The sequence below is a fragment of the Cryptomeria japonica genome, chromosome 4, assembly GCF_030272615.1.
Source record: "Cryptomeria japonica chromosome 4, Sugi_1.0, whole genome shotgun sequence".
Taxonomy (NCBI): Eukaryota; Viridiplantae; Streptophyta; class Pinopsida; order Cupressales; family Cupressaceae; genus Cryptomeria; species Cryptomeria japonica.
In genome coordinates, this window is record NC_081408.1 from 75,295,803 (window position 1) to 75,319,285 (window position 23,483).

Sequence of the window (23,483 nt, forward strand, 5' to 3'; positions counted from 1 at the left end):
AGATCAAGGACCTAAAAAATGACATCTCTTTCTATAGGTCCTACCCTGATTGGTAATAGTACCAGACCCTTAGAAGCTCTTTCTTCTTCATCATAAGCCTTGGTTGTTATTTTCTTTGTTGCATCAATAACATTTTTAGAGAATCCCAGTTGTGTCAATAGATTATAGGTACAAATATTCAACCTAGTACCTCCATCTATGAAAACATGTTTAACTCAGTGTTTATGGATCATGGCTTCAATGTGTAATGGTTAGTTATGTGGGTGACTCAGTGAGTTATCATCTTCTTCAGAGAAAGTGAGGTAATGGGGTGAGATCAGGTGACCCACCATAGATTGAAACTGATCTACGTCTAAATATTTAGGGACACTAGTAGTAAGTAAAGCTTTTTCCAAGGCCTCTTTATGAGCAGAAGAGATCTTAAGCAGTTCTAAGTTGTAGATTTGAGTATTGGTTCTCTTCAATTGTTCAACAATACTATGACTAGGAGAAGATGATGAAGCCAGTTGTTTTGATTTGTCCATGATTGTGTCTGTTTGTCTATTTTGGTAGATTTGATGTTATTTGATCGAAAGTTGAGGAATTAGCTCCTGGAAGAGTAATCTTCCTTTGAGCACAAGTCATAGCATTAGCAATTTGTGTTTGACTTTGGTGATCGTTGACTAAGATCACATTGCAATATTCAGGTTGAATAGATTCAATCATGTTGATCACATTATTGTTGTTAGTGTAGGTATAATTGACTCTAGCTCCTCCCTTGGATTTTGAGGAATCTCCTTGTTCAGAAGTCGGTAAGGGATCTTTAAAGGCCTTATGATCAGCATTAGTTGCATGATTTCCAACAACGATCTTCCCTATGTCAATGAGATCTTGGATTTCATGGGGATTTTCATGCAGTTTTTTATGTTATGTCCCTTGTTTTGATGGTAGTCATAGTATTCATTTTCTCTCCACCATTTGGGTCTAATTTCTGGGTCATATGGTCTAGAATTATCTAACAATGTTATCAGATTATTTGCCAATAAAGTTTTAAAAGTAGATTCATATGATTCATCTAGAGGAGTAAAATAATGCTTAGGTTTTGAAAGCCAAGGCTTTTCTTTAAACCATTCTCTTGTTTTCTTTGGAGGATTTTCTGTCGCAGTTTCAGCTGCCTTGAGTGCTTGCATGCCACTGGCCAAGTTAAATATCATGGGCTTTGTTTTTGCTTGGATAATATCTACCACTCCATCACTAACAATGTTCTTGTTGTTGTCTTTGTCGTATTTCTAGTATTTACTCTTTTCTTTAGAACTAGAACCTTGCAATGTTTCTTTCCAAAGTGATATATCTCCCTTTTTTATAAGCACATCTTCCATTCTGAGGGTGTTATCTACCATTTTTTTGAATGAAGGATGTACTTGCATTTGGACACTATACTTCAATTTAGGGATTAAGTTGTTGACAAAGATATCCATTTTCTCAAGATCTGGGATAGTCCGTGAATATCTAGAGAACATCTTTCTCCATCGTTGGAGAAAAGTGGGAAAGGGTTCTCATGTCTTTTGTCTGGTATTGCAAAGCTCTATCATAGTGACTGGGTGGTGAATGTTGTAGGAGTATTTCTATAGGAATAGTTGGATTAATTCTTCGAAAGTTTTTATTCCCATGGGTAGACTTGAGAACCATTCCATATCTTGTCCCCCTAAACTTCTTGGGAAAAGGCGCATGAGATACGTTTGGTCGTGCACGAAATCCATACATAAAGCACCAAATTCTCTGATATGATCTTGGGGGTCTGTATTCCCGTCATACTTGTCAAACTTAGCCATTTCTACTCATGGGGGAAATGGGGCATGTAAAGGTTTTTGTCAAAGGGGAATGGGCATATTGTGTCTAGAGAATATTATTTTGGTGTTTTATCTTTGTTTTGTAGTATTGCGACCACAGTTTGTAATGTTTGCATTTGTTTACTTATCTGTCCCCATGGTGTTTCTTCCTCTTTAGTGACAAGGGCCTCCACATTATAACCAATAGGGAGTTTAGCACCTTGCTTTGCTAATTCTAGGAAATAGTCTTCCTATTCCCTAGGCATGATGACCTTCATCATTTTTCAAAATTCTTTATCATTTTGACATTTATTTATTTCGGCTGCGGGAGGTTCAGGAAGCTTAGATTCAGTTGATGAGGAATCACTATCAGTGGTATGATTTCTGAAGTCATCATGAGTGTTTCATTTACTAGCTTCTCTTTCTTGTCTTTCCCCAGACATAGTGGGAGAAAGGGACTGACCAAAGATTGGTAGATCATAAATTGGTATTTGTGATGAGGATGGTTTATTGTAAAAGGGGTTTTCAACAAAGAATGGATTTTCTTTTGACGTAAAGGGCATTTCTTTTTCTTTGTCTCTTTTGCTGTGATAATTTCTAGTTTGAACAGTCATTTGTAACCAACAGTACTGAGAGCCAAATGTTTTGTAGAAGTCAAGATCAAATTGTAGCTAGTGGTTCATTTAACGTAGTGATTAAGAGAAGTAACTAAGATCTGGTCTGGTTTCAGGAATGATATATCCTATGTAAGATGTTATGTAAGTTAACTTTGGTTTGATAAGATGTTTGTTTTAACTATCTTAAAGATGATCAAAATAATTGTGCAAAGCAATGACAGAGGTACACTATCAAGGTTGTTTATGCTCTGGAGGATGATAACCAGTTTTAGGCTTGCTGTAGACTGTTTTAGATAGGTTTGATTGTTCTAGACTGGCAAAATCAGAGACTCGTACGACAAAATTTCAGAGACTGTATGATAGTATAACAACTTCAAGATGACAATAGTTTTGTTTCGTACGAGTTGCTACCTAGTACCGTACGACAAATGGGTAGGCCCCGAATGACAAAATATTCAGTGCAGTTTTGTCTCGTATGATGCAGGATTTAACTTAAACAATAGACTGGTGGGTCTCGTACGATAGAGGATTTCACTTAGACGATAATTTAAAAGAGTTGTACGACAAATGATATAGTGCAGGATGGCAAATGATCAGGCTCGTATGACTGTTAACAAGACAGAGACAAGAATTTTGAGTTTTTTCAATTGCTAAGTATCACAACTGAGTATGACCAATTCTGAGGTGGACTGATTTTTTGTTTTTCACTAGGATAGACTAGCTTTGACACGGATAGAGTTTTATCACTAAGTTGTTGATTTGTTTGATTTGTTTTCTCTAGTTTTGGTATTCCAGTTTTAGTTTCAAGGCTGAAAACACAGAAACCACGCAGTATAAATAGTAACTCCAATCACAACATGCAAACCCTATGGAAGTTGGCTTAGAGAAGAAAACCTTTACTTGTTGACTTAGGTACACACCCAATAGCTAATCAGAATACGATCGCTGAGTCTCACGCAATGGATTCTCAATGTCGTATTAGCCGACTCCAAATAGTAATGGGGGTACGATATGGCAAGTGTCTTGGGAGAGTTACTATCTCTCTTGCACAAATATTATCAACCTTTCAGAGGTGAATTAGGTAGCTTCTAATTTTAATTGAATCTAGTAAGGGTTTCATTCTATGCATCAAGGTATAAACTCAATTAAGAGGTCTCCCACCCTTGAAAACCAAGGTTCAATATACTCGAAGGTAAAGAGGAGAGCTATTCCTGAGCACTGCCGTTGACTTGATTTTCATCAAATCACATTAATTTTATAGTGGGTTGGAGTACTTGGCATTTAGTCATTCCCACTTAGTTTGTTCCCCTCACACCAGTTGTAACAACTTTAAGAGTTTTTCAACCCCTCGGGAGGGCAGGCCTGCTAAAGATGTACAAATCTCAAACAAAGAAAATGCCTCAAGGGTAGATAGATTTCTGATTGTCTTAAAAAGACAAGAGAATACTCTCCTACCTCTCAGAATCTTCTAAAAACATGAAAGACAAATTTGTTCATTAACCAGATAGCAAGTTAAGTGCCTAAAAAATTAAAGAATACACGATGTTTGATTGATTTATCTTTAGGCAGCTTGCAAGAACAACGCATCAGTAGTCATGTTGTTTTTATTCTTTGACAGGTGTATGTTTGATTGATAAAGTCTTTGACAAGCATCCTATAAGAAACTAGTTAGTCTGTGAAAATACTAGGCAGATAGAAGACAATTCAGGGTCAGCATTAGCGTAATCAAAATTTAATTCAAGAAAAACCCCGAAAAGTGAAACTTACTTTTAATCTAATAGAAAACAAAATCGTACAAAAATTTTCATGGAATGGAATGACAAATTTTTTTTATCATACGAGTCAGAAATGAGCATAGGATGATAGAGGATAAAATCAAATAACCAGAAACAGTATGTCGTACGAGTCCATCTTCTAATTCGTACGAAAAATGACAGGATTTATTATTATGTCATACGATAAATGATAGGCTTCAATATAATGTCGTACGATGCACTGAAACTACTCGTACGATATTTCACAGAGATTGTATGGACAAAACCTACAAGATAAAAAGAATGATTTTGAGGCCAAAAAAGTAGTTTTCTACCCCACGGTGGGCACCATAAATGTGTGTGTGAAAAGTGGACCTATATCTATAAGCACAACACTTCAATTAAGTCATTACATGCATGGTTAGACAAATATAAACATGAATAATAAAACCATAACAAATCGACCCATTGCCTTCTAGTAGATGCGACTTTAGATTGCTCTTAGATTGCTTAGCTATCCAGTGACTAGACAACACCTAAACGAAGGATTTTTAATCTATATGAGCATGAATATGAGCTAAATGGATGCAAGATTTAAGCTAGATATGCAAGATTAACATGATTTAAGCAATATTTGAATATTTAAGCTAAATGATTTAAGCAATATGAAATAACTAATATGCAATATCTCAATGCAAATTTTCAATGAACCTAGAGCAAAAACAACATAATAACAATATATTCTCGAGGATTTTTGAATGAGAGATGAGACCTTGAATTTATAGAAAATTCAGAAAGAAACCAAAGGCTGAGATCAAATGATGATGAGCAGTCAAGATTTTCCAACAGGAAGCACAATCCAGGTGAATTGATGTGATTGGATGTTTTTCTTAGTTTCAAAGGAAATTGAACTAAAATTAAGATAAAATCAAGAAAAAAACTGATTTATTGTCTATTTCATTCAATTTTAAGATTTAATTGTTTTAATTGCTTTCTTTGATATTTTTTATCATTTTTTTAATTGTTTTGTCAAGATTATCTCCAATTGATTTCTTTTCTCAGTTTTTAATTCTTTTTTTGGTCAATTAATTCGTTTTTTGAAGATTTGATGGCAAATTGATTTATTTCATTAAATATGCTAGTATATTCAATAAAATAAATAAGATAATTGTTTAAAATGATTTACTTGGAATGATCAATTAATTAAATAAACATTTAATTAATATTGGTTGATTAATTTTGCCATGCGACATTGATGATTAAAGAATTAATTGTGCTCAAGATTGATTTAATTGCCTTTGGTTAGGACCTTGGTGATGTTGTCGAGATTAGGGGGCCCATGATTTAGATGACCATTGTTAGGGTATTACAACATCCACCTCCCAATCTTGTTGATCACTATTTTGCGAAGGTGAGAAACACACCAGAGGAGTGACATCGAGCACAACAGAAGGAGATATCACAAGATCCAACCAGGGACCATGGTCAAGTGATAAGTCACTTTTTTCGGCTCTAGGAGCTAGGATTAGGGATTTTTTAAATTCAGCTAATAAATGCTTGTCAACATCAACATATTCATTATCACTATCAAAAGCATTCAGAGTTGTATTTCCATCATAAATATCATTTTCACTCATTTCTTCATCAAGATTTATAGAAAGAGGAGCTCGCACATGAATAAAAGTAAAACCATCACATGTTTTTTGCAACTTATGAGTTGGAGATTTAGGTTCAATAACTTTCTTATGATAAAAGCGAATCATGTGAAGTGTTGGAGTTCTAGGAGATTGAATAGTTTGAGGGATAGATTCATGAGATCGAACACGACATCTTTGTTGAGATTCTATCGCAGAACGATTTTGTCGAGTCTTAGTGGAAGACTAAGAAGGAGGAGGAATATTTGGTGAAGGTGGAATATTATCATATTTGATAGTTGAAGGTTTAAGTTGAGGTCTTTTAGGTTGAATAAGGGGAGAGGCATGCCTCTTCTCTCTATAAGAGGAAGGAGGTGGAATTGCGCCATATAGAGGAGGATTATTAGGTGTTAGAAGGAGACAAGGTCCACCATGAGGAGGAGGTATGGGTCTAAGCTTAGGTGGAATATTGTTTTCTTTCTTAGGAGAAGACATAAACACATCCATAGGAACAGGTTGAGGATCTTCCTTATTAGAAGATTAGTTCTATTTGTTAGGGGGAGACTTCATCTTCAAGAATGATAGGAATGTGAAGTGTTGGGGATCTAGGTTTACTTAAAGATAATATCATCTTTCTTATATTTTTGATAAGATTGAAAAAGAGAATTGCTCCTTGATGGAAGAGATTGAAATTGCTTAGGCCAAAAGAAATGAATAGGAACACCGATGCTTCTTTTGGATGGTTTAACTAAGGTATGGTTCACAATTACGATTTTTCCATTGTGAGAAAATTTCAAACACTTATGGATTGGACAAGCAATAGCCTTCATGGAAGATATCCAAGGATAGCCAATCTTTACATGGAATTTCTCAGAAGAAGGAATGATAACAAAGTTGACATCCATAGATTTAGTATGAACTTCAACATGAAGGGTGATGGAGCTAATGGTAGGATAAAATAATCCATCAAATAACTTCACAAACACATTAGAAGCATCATATATTGCTTTATGCAATCGTAGAGTGACAAGATACTCCTCATTGTTGATATTAACCATGGAAGAGGGATCAATAAGGGCACCATGGTAAGTTATATCCTTAACCTTCGCAACTATGTATAAAGGGCCATCAGGTGCTCTAATGGTCTCACTAGGGTCAAATGTAATACAAGGATCTTTAGGTATATCTTATTTTTCTACCATATTTACCAAGTTCAAAACCATAGAAGTTAATTCCTTCAAGGAAAAACAAGTATACTTAGTCTCAATCACGTTAGAGGTATGAGAAGGAAAGCGGTCAGTAAAAATCTTAAGATTTTGATTAGAAGGAGCTACTGATTTATTCCCTTTATGATTCACACCTGCCATAGATATAGTATTGTTATAAATCAAATGTTGAATCTTATTTTTGAATGTGAAACATTTCTCAGTATCATGACCAGGCTTACAGTGAAATTAACAAAATAATTTTTTATCAAAATAAGGGGATGCAAGTTTAGAAGGATCAATTATTTTTATAGAAGGAAGTTTGATAGAATTTCTTTGCAACAATTGAGACATAATACTATGTAAAGATTCATTCAAAGGAGTAAATTGTCTTTCTCTTTTGAAAAATTTAGGAATTGGAGGCACACCTGTTATAGAATTCACATTGTTATTGTTGATTGTATCGCTAAACTTGATGAAGCCTTTTGTTGGTTTGAACCTTGCAAATGGTTGTTGAAAACTCTCCCCCTTATCACTCATAGCCATAGGAGTGGATTCCTCCATTTGAATCACAACCATTTGATAATTGTGGAGTGTTGTGCACAACTGCAGAAAGAAAGTAAACTCAGACAAAAGAAGCTTTTCCCTAATATCTTTTTATAAATTAGAAATAAAAATTATTTGAATATCATTATCATGTACAAGAAAATAAATTTGAGTACACAAATGCTTACCAATGAAGTCAATCTCTTTTTCTTTAACACCTTGTTTACAATGCATTAAATCAGTCAAAGTGACTTTAGGACCAATGTTGTTTTGAAATTGTTGGGTGAAATCATTTGCTAGTTTTTCAAAAGAAGTGATAGAATAAGAAGGCAAAGAGGAATACCATTGTAAAGCCTTATATCTCTTAGTGTTCTTATAAATAGTTTCGTAAGCAATATCTGATCATAAGCAAAATCAGTACACAAGGTTTGAAATATTTAGACATGCGTAAGAGAATCACCTTTTCCACTATAGATTTATAATTGAGGGATCTCAACATGTTTAGGTGGCACAAATTTAACAATATCAGGAGAAAGTGGGATCGCAACATCAAAGGTGGGCACACTAAACATGGATCGACTCATAGAAGCAATTTGTTGTTGTAAGGAAGACAAAGTTTGAGCAAGATTGTTAATTGTCACTTCGATAGAAGAATTGATGTTAGACATAGTTGATTGAGAAGGTGGTGTGATGTTATTGAAAGAAGGCATGGACTGAGAATAAGGTGGTGGGACATTATGATATATAGGCATAGGTGATGATTGGTTAGGAAAAGGGACACTTAAAGGAGGAATAAAGTTGTTGAAGGAATTGCCCCCTTGTGTCACATTGATTGGTTGAGGGATACTAAGAACACTTATTGAAGACATAGGTAAAGATGGCAAATTTAATGAAGAAGATGGATTTCCCCCATGACTAATTGTTGTAGGGGTGACATTTTGAGTTGAAGTAGCCATGATGTTGGAGGTAAAAGTAGGAATACTAGTCATAAGAGTAGTGAAAGGAATTGAAGGATTGACTTGTGTTGAAGATTGTGAATAACCTAGGGTTTCGACACAACTCTTGATAGGCATGACATTAGAATCAACAATACATGCAATGCCACACAATATATCAATTCCATTCTTATCACTTTGAATCATGTGCTTAAGGCCTTCCATTAATGGAAGAACTTCACTATTAAGGTGTACTTGGGATATCCATTGTTGAAAGTTATCAAATTGATTGTCCAATTTGGAAAGTTGATCTATAGAGACTCTAGTTAAAGCTTCTTGTTCATCATGGGTTTCAAAAATGTGGTAAATAGGCACATGATTAGAGTGGGAAGAACTAGCATGATCCTCATTAAAGAATTCACCCAAAGTAGGCTTCATCTCCTCGATAATTAAACCTCAGAAGGTCTTAATTATAGTGATTCTTCTAACAAGGATAGTATAGGTAGGACTAATGGTGGTAAAACTCATGCACTAGAGGGAAAATTTGAATTTTGAATTTTGAATTATAGGAACAAAGCTTAATTGAGTAATGTAAAATTTAAGAAAATAATGATTACACAATTTGGACTTTGTTGGAGAAAGAAAAAGAAAAAATTGGAATTTTTTAAAATTAGGCCAAGGGGATACCACTTAATTTTAAAATTAATAGAATTTTTAAAATTAGGGCAGACTATAATTAACCTCTGAATTTAAAAAAAAAAATTGAAATTTGAAATGTTGAATTTTGGAGGTATTTTTGATTCTAGAGGGATAAAAAATTGACGAAATCAGCCAATCTTCTAGATTTAGGCTATTAAATACAATCATAACAGTCTCCCAAAATTTTGGGAAAAAAGTCAAGGACCGTGGCGAGAATGCACATCATCTGACCAACTTTTTTTGAAAATTTAAAGGATGAATATTATGATGATTTCAAAGCTAACCCCAAAAACTTGGTGAATTTCACGATTTCTAGATGGGCGAAATTAAGTTCAAATGTAAAAATAGAACCCTATTAGGGTTTTAAAGAAAAAGAGGAATTGAATTGCAAATTTGAAAAAGTTCAAACCTAATGGATAGGGACACCTTGGAAAATGTTTAAAAATATGAATTTGAATTAAATTGATTGACATTTGCACAAAATCTAATTAAATTTGAAAATTAGGGTTTTAAGACCTAACCACTTAATTTTGAAGTTTGAATTTTGGGAAAAAGGAGGGAAATTAAAAATTTGAATTGTAGGAATGAAATCAAGTCTACAAACAATCAAAAATCTGAAAATTAAATGGAAATGCAATTTTTGTAGAAGTTCAAGATGATTTTTGAAAATTGGGGTTTTAACAAGTAACCACTTAATTTTATAAATTTGATTTGAAAATTGAACAAGACAATGAGGAAATTGAATTTGACAAACAAAACAATTTTTCATATATAAGAAAACCACAAACAATTTTTACAAATCACAAGTTCAATTCTGATTATTTAAAAAACTAGGGTTTTGAATGAATAAACCACTAAGTTTGCAGAAAAATTAAACTTGTAAATGAAAAATATGCAATTTTTTTCAAAGGAAAGCATGCAACACGTTGGGTTAACCAAAATGTAATTGTCACCAAATTGTAATGAGAGATCAAGAGGAAAGCTACCCTTTCCCTCCAAGGAGAGATGGGAGTTTCACTATGGATTTCCCTTCAAACACTTTCACACATTATATTGGAAGAGGGGAGAGGGATATTTATTAGATTCAACCTCAAAAGAAGAAGATTGAATTCTGAATGAAATGAGAATGATAAATTAATCCCCTCTTCTACTCATAATGGAAAGGAATTGATTGAGTTATGTATTAAGACTAGGTGAAAAGAGACAAAGAATTGATAATAAATATAGATTAGAGCGTGGGATAAAGTTGTGCACCTGGCTTTGGCAATAGTATGTCAAGATGAAGCCACTTTGTGAATTTGAGGAAAATTTGCCTGGATTGTGGCGAAAGTGTACATGGTCCTCCGAAAAATCCGTAAACTGAAAAGGGTTTTTTTGCCTCTACAAATGGAGTCCAAATCTGAAAGTACAGCTACGCACATGCAACCTACACACAGAAAAGAGAGGAAAATGGGTTGGGGTTGGGGGTTTTCCTTCAGGTCCAACCCTAGTTTTTGAATGCAACACCTAGCTTGGAAGGGAGACTTGAGATGCTCAATGCTTGAAAGTGATGCTTGAATGCTTGAATGCTCTTGAATGCTTGAGGGAAAATGCAACTTTTATACTTGTCAATTAGGGTTAATGAAATTGAATTTCATCACAGGCCGACATCGAGGAGGATTTTTTGCTCATTGCACAACCTTCAATACAGACTTAGAAAGGGTCTTGCCCAAAATAGGGCAAGGGACAGGGGTGCCACGCCCTTGTCCTACCCTTTTTTGTAGGACAAGATGTAGGTTAGGCAGTGCAGAGGGCAAGGGAGATGCATTTTTGGGGGATTGAGGAGTCTTTGGTCTTCGATCAGGATAGGCGATTCAATTTTGCATGCGTGAGGACCCTAATGTGGTCGAAAATTTCTAGGGTTGCAATTTATGACACTACAATATGTTCTCTCAAGATTTTGCATTCAACAAACTTCAATAAATTTCCATTCTAGAGGGCTTTATGGATAAACTTTGAGTATTTTTTCATGCATAAGGATATCATAATAATTCAAGGAGAGTGTATTCATATGAAATGCACTATTATCCTATCTTTGTTTAGAAAAACTTGCATGAGTTATATCAAGATTCTCCTAACCATATCCTATTGAAGATTTAATGTATTTTGGTTCACATTGGTTGACATCTTAAATTGTGAACTTGTGGTTAATGATCCTATATCTTGCATCTAATTCACATCATTTAATACCCCTCTAGCCCTCACACGATAAGGTGGTTATTATGATATTGAACCTACAGTTAATGCGAAAAAAGCAAGTAATGATATGGATATCAATGAATATCAAGACATCTGTTAGATCAAGTGGTCATCATGATAATAATGTTTCCAATAATATACCTAATTTATGAAGGTAGCATGGTCATATTTTATGGATAACGAATGGAAAGAGATTGCATCACATTATTTTAATAGATGTGAATGCATGTGATGTTAAAATTCCCTTCCAATGATTTTAATATTTGGTTGTGCATATGTATATGAGAGTGCTTAGGTATAATGTGTAAATATCTTGACTATGGAAATTGGGAGGTGGTCCGTTATGATACTCTTTTAATTTTATTATGAGTATTGGTCAAGTGGGTTTTCTAGTCTTGTTTTCAATATGTACTTCTTTGGGAAATGAATTATGAACTGGGTACCACCTTTTCAATATGTTTCCTATTTTTGTCTCTTTTGCAGTTATACTGACTTAGGTGGCATGTTGCTTGTTAGAGATTGGCGTTCTCAGTTGATTTATTTAAGGTTGTTTATGCATACTAGATTGATGTTTTAGGACATGACTATGTTATGATGATTTATATTTTTAGGACCAACTTGCAATATTAGGGTTTATGGTTACAATTATGATGTCCTAGTGATTTTTATATGATGAAGGTATAACGATATAATATTCTAGGGCTTAATTATTAGGGTTACTTGATGATTAGATGTGAGATGAAGTATTATGATTATGTTGTTTTATGCTCATGAGGACTTATGATGATGTTAAGGTTTTATGCCATAATCTCTTGATGGCTATATGTTAGATGATGTATTGTGTTTATGATGTATTAACATATGTTCAAGTGATTGCATATGGGGAATGCTTATGATTACTAATGCTATTTATCAGATATGTACATACTAGGCATCAAATCCACCTAGTTTCATAGGTCTAACTGTACTTAACAATAATTGATGGTGGTAATGGAGATACCATAAATGTCTAAGTTGACTTATCCCTAACCATTGTCTCATATTAGGGTCAAATCATTTTTGGTTTTGAGTTTACCTCTTCAAATTTTCATAAGAGGCAATATTCATATTCCTCAATCAATCCTCTTCATTATTTGGTGAATGTTGTTTATGTCTTGGCTGTGTCACAAGTGTTCATGTGTGGTATGTTTTATAATATTTATGAGTTGATTATATCAGTTTTGGTGTGAGCATTTATAATTATAATTATATTATTATTAATGTTATAAATATTATATTATATTGTTATATGATATAAATTTACTTCTATCAATATTATAATATTAGTTCTTATTTTGTAATTTATGAGCCTATTAATGTGTGGGTACAATAGAGTGGTGGCATAATAAAAAATATAAGGTTTTAATCAACTAAATGTGTTTTGAGTGGGATGATTTTATACATTGGTTTTTATATTTATATTTTATTTTTTATTGGTGGGAGTTGGTTATTCATTTGTGAGATAATCATTGATTTATGAGTTATTTTGGTGGCTTGATTGAGGATTACCATGCAAGCTATGGGAATTCTTTTATTATGGGGAATGGTTATTTTTGGGGAGGAGATTGCTGGAATTTTTTGGCTGTAAAAGTTTTGGAGAGTTTTGATTTGAAAGTTCGGAGTTATTTTGTGAGGTTTTGGAAAAGGATTTTCATCGTTCCTTGAGAAAATTTGTGAGGGTTTTCTTGGAGAGTGTTTTCTTTATTTTTTGGATGATTTGCTAGAGTTTTGGTTGTTGTTATTGGATTTCTTTCTGGTTGGATTCTTCTGGTTGCTCATGGATTTCATTTGTGCATCATTCTTCTTCATCTTTATTGTCTCCTCAAGACATGAGGTAGGGTTTGGAAACCTTCTTTGAATGATATATGAATTCCTGTTTTTTAATATGGGAAGAGGAGTGTATTCAGTGGTTTTATTTCTTTTTGTAAATGATTTAAGATTTTATTCTTATATGTCGTATTTGGCTTTGAATAGTTCTATTCTTTCATTTGATTTTAGATGGAGTGTACTTAGGGTCTACACTCCTCTTGTAAATGAATTTTATTCATTTAGTTTTATAAATTAAATAGGATGTATTTGAATGTTATGTTATGATTTCATAATGAGGTTTCAAGATTTGGTTATGCAAATGTTGTATGGTGTTTGTAAACCCTCTCTAGATTAAGTTTTTAAGGGGTTGATTTATAAGTTTTGAGTCTTGTAACTTCTTTCTGCATCTTGGAGGCCAATTGAAGGGCTTTCCTAGGATGGAAACATACCCCTCTCAAATGGGTCTTCACCTGTTTTAAGTTTCAGGGCCTTTAGATTGGACAATTGTGCTCTCTATTTGGACCCTTTGCAACTACGTATGGTTGGGCTCAATTGCGCAGTTACAAGGCTCATCTGCAAAGACGAAGCCCTTAATTGCACAAATTGAGGCTCCAACTATGAATTTTTTAGGTTAATTGCATAAGTGTTAGATTTGGAGCTTGTTTAGTCTTAGTTTCTTGATCTGAATGTTTGGGTGGTTTCTAGAGGCTTGTTATGAAGTTTTTCTCTTTTGTATCTCTATGTGGGATTTTGTATGGCTTGATTTGAGTTGATTCATGTTACATATATCCTTCTATGCTTGGTTGTAAATAAATATAGTTTTTATTATAATTGGAAGTGGATTCATTGATGTATCTTGATGGATAGGGCCTATAGAGGCCTTGTGTATGGATATGATTCAAGGTTTCTAATTATGGACTTATGTAAGATTCATATGATTATCTATGCTATTTATGTTTATAATATCTTGAAAATGAATCCTAGGTTAGAGGTGTCTAGGTGCGAGATAGGGGGAGTGGCTCTAAATGGGGGTCAGGGCCCTAAAGTGGCTACCCAACATAACCCATTGTGATTTTCCTTAACAAGTGATAACCTAATAAAATAAATTAGGGTTAAACATTAATCAAGGTAATTGTGATAACTCGACCATGGCCTTGAGTTCTCATTTAGACCAAGGATGAGAATGGAAAGGCCTATTTTTCCTAGGGACGTTGAGTTGACATGATCAAAGTTCCTTGTCCTCATGAAAGGATTGTTCAGTTCTACATGAGTTGCCAAATTGGGGTTGGGGCCTTGTGAGGCTAGCTAGGATAACCCAGGTTTAGACTATGTGATGACACTCTTTCCTATGTGTATCCAAGAGCCCTATTCTAAGTGGTTTTGTTTAAAGTATCTAGTGAAACCTTGTGGTAAGTCATGTTTGATCATTTGTGTCCTTTGTGTATCCTTGGATAATGGTATTCTCAACCTAGTTTTGTCTATGTCTAGAGCATGGTGGGGTAGACCTAAGGGTTCCACTTTGTTGAGAGGTTGTTGCTCACCTCCATTGGAAACTAGAAGATATGTTTGTGTGCATTGGATAAACCTTTTATCCTCTTTCCATTTTCTCTCATTTCATGATACAGATGATTCAGTTGATGTGTTAGTAGATGTTATGTATTTTGGAATCATTCTAATTGTATCATAATTATTATATGTTGGACACTCCTTAGAGAGATTGATGTAATGTTATTTAATGTAATTGAAAAAGCTATGCAATCCTAGAGTAGTGTTTAAGTGGTTCGGTGTTGGTACCGACTACTTTTTTTCTTTTTTGTAAAAAAGGGGCTAAGACTATATTGAGTCAGAAAGAATGGTTTCAACTACTCTTATTAATGAATGTTTCATCATTTCTATTGCAAGAAGGTTATCATAGGAACACTTAGTTTGGTGTTTACAATGAATCTAGTAATAGATGTATATGTTAATGCATTTTGTAATATGATATTTCATTATGATGTTAGATTCTTAGACATTGTTTAGAGCATTGTGTAGGTAGCGACATTATGGAACCCACAAAAGGACTTAGATCATGTGAATGTTTATCTTCGGCTTGTGCTTTAGATATGGTTAATTTCTTAATGAGTTTATATTTGTAAAGTAATTTGTCAAAAAAAAAATTCTATGTTTAATTGGTTAGTTAGTTGTTGTCCTCTTGGGTTCCTTAATGGGACATTACACATTAGGCATTATCTTAGTTTTAAGAGCATTCATTATAGTCAATATTGAATTAGTCACAACTTAACATTAGCATGGAGATACACAAACAATTCCAACTTATTTCATCATCTTATGAAGTGCTTTTGTATCCATCATTTTCTTTGTTTTGTGATTATATTTTTTCCACTATTTTTGTTTTCCTTTTACATATTATTAAGAGTTCTGTTATACTTGAATATATCATTAGGCCTAATCATCCATACCCAATCTCTTTGTATCTACCTAAACTATACTTAATGAGTCATATCAATGTAAAATATTCCTTCCGGATAAGATTACTAGAAAGATAATATTTGACAGAAGCTAAACTGGTTCCAAAAACATGACATGTTTGTCAAAAATACGACAAACACAAAAGTTAATCGCACATTACATACCGTTGATCTTTTTTTATACGGCTGTGATTTTGTAAGCAGTCACTAACACGATGTAGCCAGAATAGCTGCGTCCGGTAATATTCCACCTAACAATCTTTCACCTAATCTTCTGCATGCTTTGACCGCTCTAGATAAATAAGTGGTATTTTTTTTTTCCTTCAAACAGAGTTCAGATTCGTTATGGTATCCCGTTTTACTCTTATTTTTCCTTGAGCATTTTGTTCGTTTGAAGCGGCCATGGACGAAGAGTGTCTTACCCTATCATGATGATGGGTTTGCAGGGGATATTCCGGCCATTGAAGGATGGAAAGGCCTGCTCCAAGCATGCTGCATAGAATCAAAGAACCTATAGTGTATGACACGCCCTGCTATTTTCACCTCCCTCTGTCAATACTCACTCGGAGCCATCACGCAGACCTTCGCCGGTCATATCGGCGATCTTGAATTAGCCTCTTTTTCCATTGAAAACTCTGTAATCGCTAATCTCTCCTATGGTGTCATGGTAGGATATAACCTTGGAGTGTACATATATCTATATCTACGTCTTTCAAACAATAAAAGATTTGATTTTGTTCTTATTATTTCAGTTGGGAATGGGAAGCGTATAGGAGATGTTGGAAGTGAAGTCTAACGGATTCCTTTCATTTTACTGTCAAAATTCTTGGGTCTTCAACTTCTGTTGTTAAGCTCTTTAAGAGCTGTTTGCATATCATTTTGTGTAGTGAATTCTAGAGCTGCTTGCAGCCGCGTATGTACAAACCAGACTTGGTTATTAATACATTGATTCCCCTGCTTTAAATGTGGACGTAGGCAATTGTCGAACCACGATAAATTTGTGTGTCTCATTTGTCTATGTTGTGAAATCATAATTCTGTTTTTCTGCTCTTCTAATTCGTTTCTAAATCCTAACAACTAGTATCAGAGCGAGGTTAGATCGCTGTTAAGACTTTAGTGGTTGAAATTCCGAAATCATGGAAGAAGCAAAGATAGAGAAGTTCTGCAGTTAGAGCTTCGGGTTATGGAATGTGCAGATGGAGTCTTTGTTGATAAAGCAAGACCTTTCACTTGCACTTGAAGGGAAAGCAAAGAAGCCAACTACAATGGCTGATGAAGAATGAGAAAAATTAGACAAGAAGGCAAGAGTGACAATTTTTCTCTCACTGTCCAACAATGTTCTCTTCAATGTCATGGGTGAAGCAACATCAAAAAATTTATGAGAAAGACTCACAACCATGTATGAAATGACATCGACTACTAATAAAGTGTTTATCATGAAGCGGTTGTACAAGTTTAAGATGAAGGAAGGTTGCAGTATGGCTAACCACATCAATGAATTTAATACATTGATTAGTTAAGAAACTTCGATGGGGATGACACAAGATGATGAGAGCAAGGTTGTTCTTCTATTATGCTCTTTGCCAAGCAACTGGGATGTCATTGTAACAATAGTTAGCACAGCTATATCTGGTAAAAATAAGTTGGTTTTTAATGATGTAGCAACTACTTTTCTCAGTGATGATTTGAGAAGAAAGAATAATGAACCTTCATTTGGTGAAGCCTTAACGGTGGTAAGCACCGAAAATAGAGGCAGAAGCCATAATAGAGACAGAAATAATTATCATAGACAGTTGAAATCAACAAGGAGATCAAAGTCTAGAAACAAAAATTGCGATTGTTGGTTTTGTGCAAAGATGGTCATGTAAAGAAGGAATGCAGAAACTTCAAAAGGGCACAAGAGAGGGTGCGGGACAGTGAAGCAAATATAGTCTACGATAAAGATGATAGTGTACTAATCCTTTCAACAATCGACACTACTCTAGATTCATGGGTGTTTGATTTCGATGCCTCATGTCATCCTACCTCATGTTTTGAAGCATTCATTAACTACCATGAAGGTCATTTTGGAAATGTATTCTTAGGAGATAACAAAGCTTGTGAAATTATAGGCAAGGGTGATGTGTTGCTGTCATTAGAAGGTGGTAAAACATGGCTACTCAAAGATGTTCAGCATGTCCCAAAATTGAAGCGAAATTTAATATTCATTAGATAACTCTTTGATCAAGGTCTTAATGTAAATTTTCTTCCAGATACATGGAAGGTAACTCATGGTACCATGCTGATTGCAAATGGTAATAGAGTGGGTAGTCTATACATATTTAAGACTCGTGTTGAAGTGGGAGCTACAATGGTGATTAAGGATAGAAAAGCGGATCTTTGACATCAAAGACTTGGGTATATTAGCAAGAAAGGACTCCATGTTATGCACACAAGAAATCAGCTTTCAGGCCTCAAACTTGTTGACTTTGCCTTTTGTGAACATTGTCTTTATGGCAAACAAAAGAGAGTCAATTTTTTGAAAGATCGGCGTCACACAAAGACAACACCACTGGAGCTTGTATACTCAGATTTTTTTGGGCCTACCAAGGTAACCTCCATTGGAGGAGCTAACTATTTTGTCACCTTTCTTGATGATTGTATAAGAAAAGTATGGATTTATATGCTTTCTAAGAAATCTGAAGTCTTTTCAAAATTTAAAATTTTGAAGGCTTTAGTTGAAACTCAGATTGGGCATAAAATTAAGTGTCTACAAATAGATAATGGTGGAGAATTTTGTTCACATGGATTTGATGATTTTTGTGCTAATAATGGGATTAGGAGAATTAAGGTTGTTCCTTTCACTTCTCAAGAAAACAATGCAGCCAAGAGGATGAATAGGACAATTCTTGAAAAGGCACGATGTATGTTATCAAATGCAGGTTTAGGCAAGGAATTTTGGGCAAAAGCTTGTAACACGGTGATATATTTGATCAACTGAAGTCCCTCATCTAAATTAGAATTGGGTATTCTGAAAGAGGAATGGCAAGGGAAGATGATTCATACTCGCATCTTCATGTGCTTGGATGTGAATCCTTCTCGCATATACCCAAGGAGAAATGAACCAAATTGGATCCAAAGTCGCTGAAAAGTATTTTCATGGGGTATGGTGAAGAGTAATTTGGTTTCAGATTGTGGGATCTGGTTCATAGGAAAATTATTCATAGCAGGGATGTAATTTTTCATGAGACTTCATTCCCCATGCTACAAGGTTCCATTAAACCAGAAAAAGAATATGTTCCTATGTCTCGGTTTCAAAAGTCTGCTATGAGTGCTCTACCTCTGGTCTCTCATCTAGTGGGAGCCCCTATGTCATCTACCATGATTGAATACAATTCTCAAACTAAGAATGATGAAGAAGAAAGCATCTATCATGATAGCCCACTACCATTTCAATTAGCACACCATGGAACAAGGGGTTTGGATAACACATCATAGCCTTCACAAGCTTGCAATAAGATTGATGAAAGTGTCTTCAAACTGTTTGAGCCGCGGCCTGCATCACACTCAACTCTGTTTGGATTGAAGAACTTTGGGCGGCATAATCCATGGTGGCTTGCATCATTGTCTCCACAGCATGCTACAAATTCTCCACACCATGCAGCACACTCACCTCCGCCTACACTACAGCCTTCATCACCACACCCCTCACATGATCTCTTCCACGAGCTCCTTCCAGGCTCCTCCTCCACGGTCAAACAACAAAGTCATCCTCCTATGCAGACCACGAAGGATGCTTCCATGGCTCCCAGCTCCCTGCACACTCACCCAACGCTAGCTGTGGATGATGCTTCTGCGGGTTCATCCTCCCGCGACATGCCTTCACACTACATGGATAACAATCCACAGGCCATTGATTGGCCTACATAGAGGGAAATTAATAGTGGGCATCATACATTAAATAGGAGTAATATCGATTTGTAGAGAACACATAAATCAAATGTTTGCACTACTCCACTAGAGAGTCAATTGAGAAAATCTACTAGACAGAGGCGACCTCCTCCAAAGTTCTCTGACTATGACATTGTTTTTTGAAGAAGATGAGCTTAATTTTCTAATTTCTGATCAAACAGAGCCTGCAACATATAAAGAAGCTTGTAAAATTGCAGATTGTGATAACTGGCACACTGCAATGTGTGAAGAAATGGATGCACTATTGCAAAATCAAACATGGGATTTGGTGCCACTTCTACCTGACAGAAAGACATTACGAAATAAATGGGTGTATAAATTGAAAGATGAAACTGGTGGTCGCAAAATATTTTGAGCAAGACTAGTTGTCAAGGGATATGCTCAGTAGCAAGACCTCGATTTTAAAGAAATTTTCTCGCCAGTAGTCAAAATGACTACCATCCGAGCAGTACTGGGATCTTGAGCTTGAACAGCTGGATGTGAAGACAACATTTGTCCATGGCGGTCTTTATGAGGAACTGCTTATGCATCAACCTGAAGGATTTATTAAAAAGGGTCACGAACACCTCTACTGCAAATTGAAATGCAATTTGTATGGGCTTAAGCAAGTCCCCTACTAGTGGTACCTTAATTTTGACAAATTTATGATTGATCACAAGTTTACTCACAGCGAGTGTGATCCTTGTATCTATTTTAAAAATCTTCCCAATGGTGAATTTGTCATACTTCTTCTTTATGTGGATGATATGCTAGTGGTTGGCACAAGCATGAAGATCATGAGTGAACTTAAAACTCACTTAGAAAAGGAATTTTCCATGAAAGATTTAGGGGAAGCAAAGAAAATTCTAGGGATGACTATTTTTTTGGGATAGGCAAAAGAGAACTCAAACTATCTCAGCAAGACTACATTAAAAAATTATTAGACAGATTTGGTATGGCAGATGCTAAGTCTGTTTGCGTACCCTTAGCTTCTCATTTTCAGTTGTCTTCTCAATTCTATCCAAAAACACAAGAAGATAAAGAGTTTATGGACAAAATTCCATACAAATTTGTAGTTGGCAATCTTATGTACGCTATGGTGTCTACTCGTCTGAACAATGCTCATATCGTGGGAGTGGTGAGAAGATTTATGGCTAATTTGGGCAAATCACATTGGGAGGTGGTCAAGTATATTTTGCGGTATCTCAAGGGTACTTTTGATTTCTGCTTATGGTTTGGGAAGGGCAAGGCCATTTTGCAAGGGTTTACTGATTATGATTTAGCTAGAGATTTAGACAAAAGAAAGTCTACTTTAGGTTATGTTTTCACATTTGTTGGGGCAGCGATTAGTTGGCTTCTGAATTACAACATACAATTGCTCAATCGACTGTGGAGGCTGAATACATAGCTCTATATGAGGGAGCCAAGGAGATGGTATGGTTGCAACTCTTGTTCAACGAGTTGGTTTTGAAGCAATCAGATTTTGCTTTGTTTTGTGATAATAGCAGTGCCATCTTTATTACTAAACATTAGACATCTCAATCTTGGTCAAAACATTTTGATGTTAGTAGTCATTATGTTTTCCATATGGTCGAAGAAGGCAAGTTTCATGTAGATAAAATTCATACCGACAAGAATCCAGCTGATGTGCTCACTAAAGTTGTTAAGTGGGAGAAGTTCGATTTCTGTCAAGCTTCTCTTGACCTCTCCAATAACTGATAGCAGGACTGAGTGGGGGAATCTACTTGTTGAAGCAGTTCATTGGCCTTCAGTGGGAGATTGTTGGAAGTTAAGTCCAACGGACTCCTTCCATTTTACCACCAAAACTCTTTTCTCATCAATTTCTATTGTTAAGCTCTTTAAGAGTTGTTTACATATTATTTTGTGTAGTTAATTCTTGAGCTTCTTGCATCTGTGTATGTACAAACCAGACTTGGTTATTAATATATTGATTCCCCTACTTGAAGTGTGGACGTAGGCAATTTCTGAACCACGATAAATTTGTGTGTCTCATTTGTCTATCTTGTAAATTCATAATTATATTTTTTTGCTCTTCTAATTTGTTTCTAAATCCTAACAGGAGACTTTGTGTGGGCAGGCTTTCAAAGCCAAACAACTTGGGATTCTGGGAGTTTATATGCAGCACTCTTTAGTTATATTTCTGGCCAACACCTGCCTTACGTTATAAACAATAAATATTTTAAGCTACAGTTTTTACAGTGAAATGGGTATCACGCGAATGACATGGTGTCGAATGAAAAATAGTTGTGAACCACACCCTTTGATTGTAGTTGCTTGTAGGTTGTAATTTTTTTTTGAATCAAGTTATTACTGTGGGGTTGAATTTATCCAATTGGAGAACAAAGCTAATGTCTATCTAAGCTTCAACTTTGAAAATTTTCAATGTGTCTATTACTTATACGCGTGATGTTAAGTTGTCCTATTTCTTTTTACTTTGAATGTCAGTTGTCCATATTGTCCATAGTCACACTGAGGGAGAGAAGCTATTTTGAGACTTTGAATGGTAAGTAGAGTGTTTTTTCTATAGTCAATAGGAAAGAATTTAGTAATGAAAGAAAGCAATTTATGACAATAGTCATTTTTAAGAAAAATCATTGATACACATGCTTAGTTCTCATGAAATCAAATCACATGTAAATTAGATTCAAAAAACTTATAAGATTATTGAGCATCTTTGAGATTATATTTATGGCAAAAATAAATTACTGCTAGTGAAAAAAAATATTTTATACATATCTACAATTCACCTATATTTAAATGTACTTAGTAATAATGAATTAATTTAGATAGCAATAAATATGATAATAAAGTAAGAAGATTAGGATATTCAGTTAAAAATTAACGATGGAATAATATTATTGATGTCATGTAAACTGAATTTGTTGTATTGTCTTAGAATTAGAAATGGAACTTAAAAACTTGAAGCTTAATTTCTAGATTGTAGGTTCAATCTTGATTGTTGTGAATTTAAGCTATGACTTTTGGATCTAAACTACAAAAATGCAGACTATAAACCCTATTAAACCTAATTAATGATGTCAAATTTTCTTGTAAGGATTGTTGTGTTTATAAACATCTTAGAAGAATCTATAAGATCATTAAAGTGAATTTCTCCCAAGAAAGATGCATGGATCAACAAATTTAGAGATTTTAGTGAAGATTGAAAGATATCACGCAAAAGCATGCGAGTCATTGCTACATGAACAATGAAGTCCATGAAGAATATTACGAAACAAAAAATAGAATGAAGGCAATTGAGAAGATTTTGGTTTTTATGTGTGGGTTCTTGAATAATAAATAGTATACTTGGATGAGATTGTTTATGAAAGAGATATCTAATTAACATCAATAGTAAACAACAATATTGTTACATCTCATATTATAATTTTTTTCATCTTTCAAACTATTATCATCTCTAAAATGTCTTTATATAACCTCAATAGCAAGCCACTTTAGAAAGACTATCATCTTCAATAAAAAGCCTATGGGAAACTTTAGTAGAGGGTTGATTAACTTAAATATCAACCATCATCAACAACATCTAGGACTAGTTTATCAACAAGTATGGTGAGAAATATATGGGGAAACTTCAACAACAAGGTAAATTTGACTGTAAGTTAGGATAAAATTTCATGACATGGACTATAATGGACACTTATCTTTGTCACTTGTCTAGTTGACTCATTTGATTATAGTAGCATTTTAGTCTAATATCACATTCTTTTATTGGTTATATGCAAGCATTTTAGGTGGATTGATAGAAAATATTATTCCTTT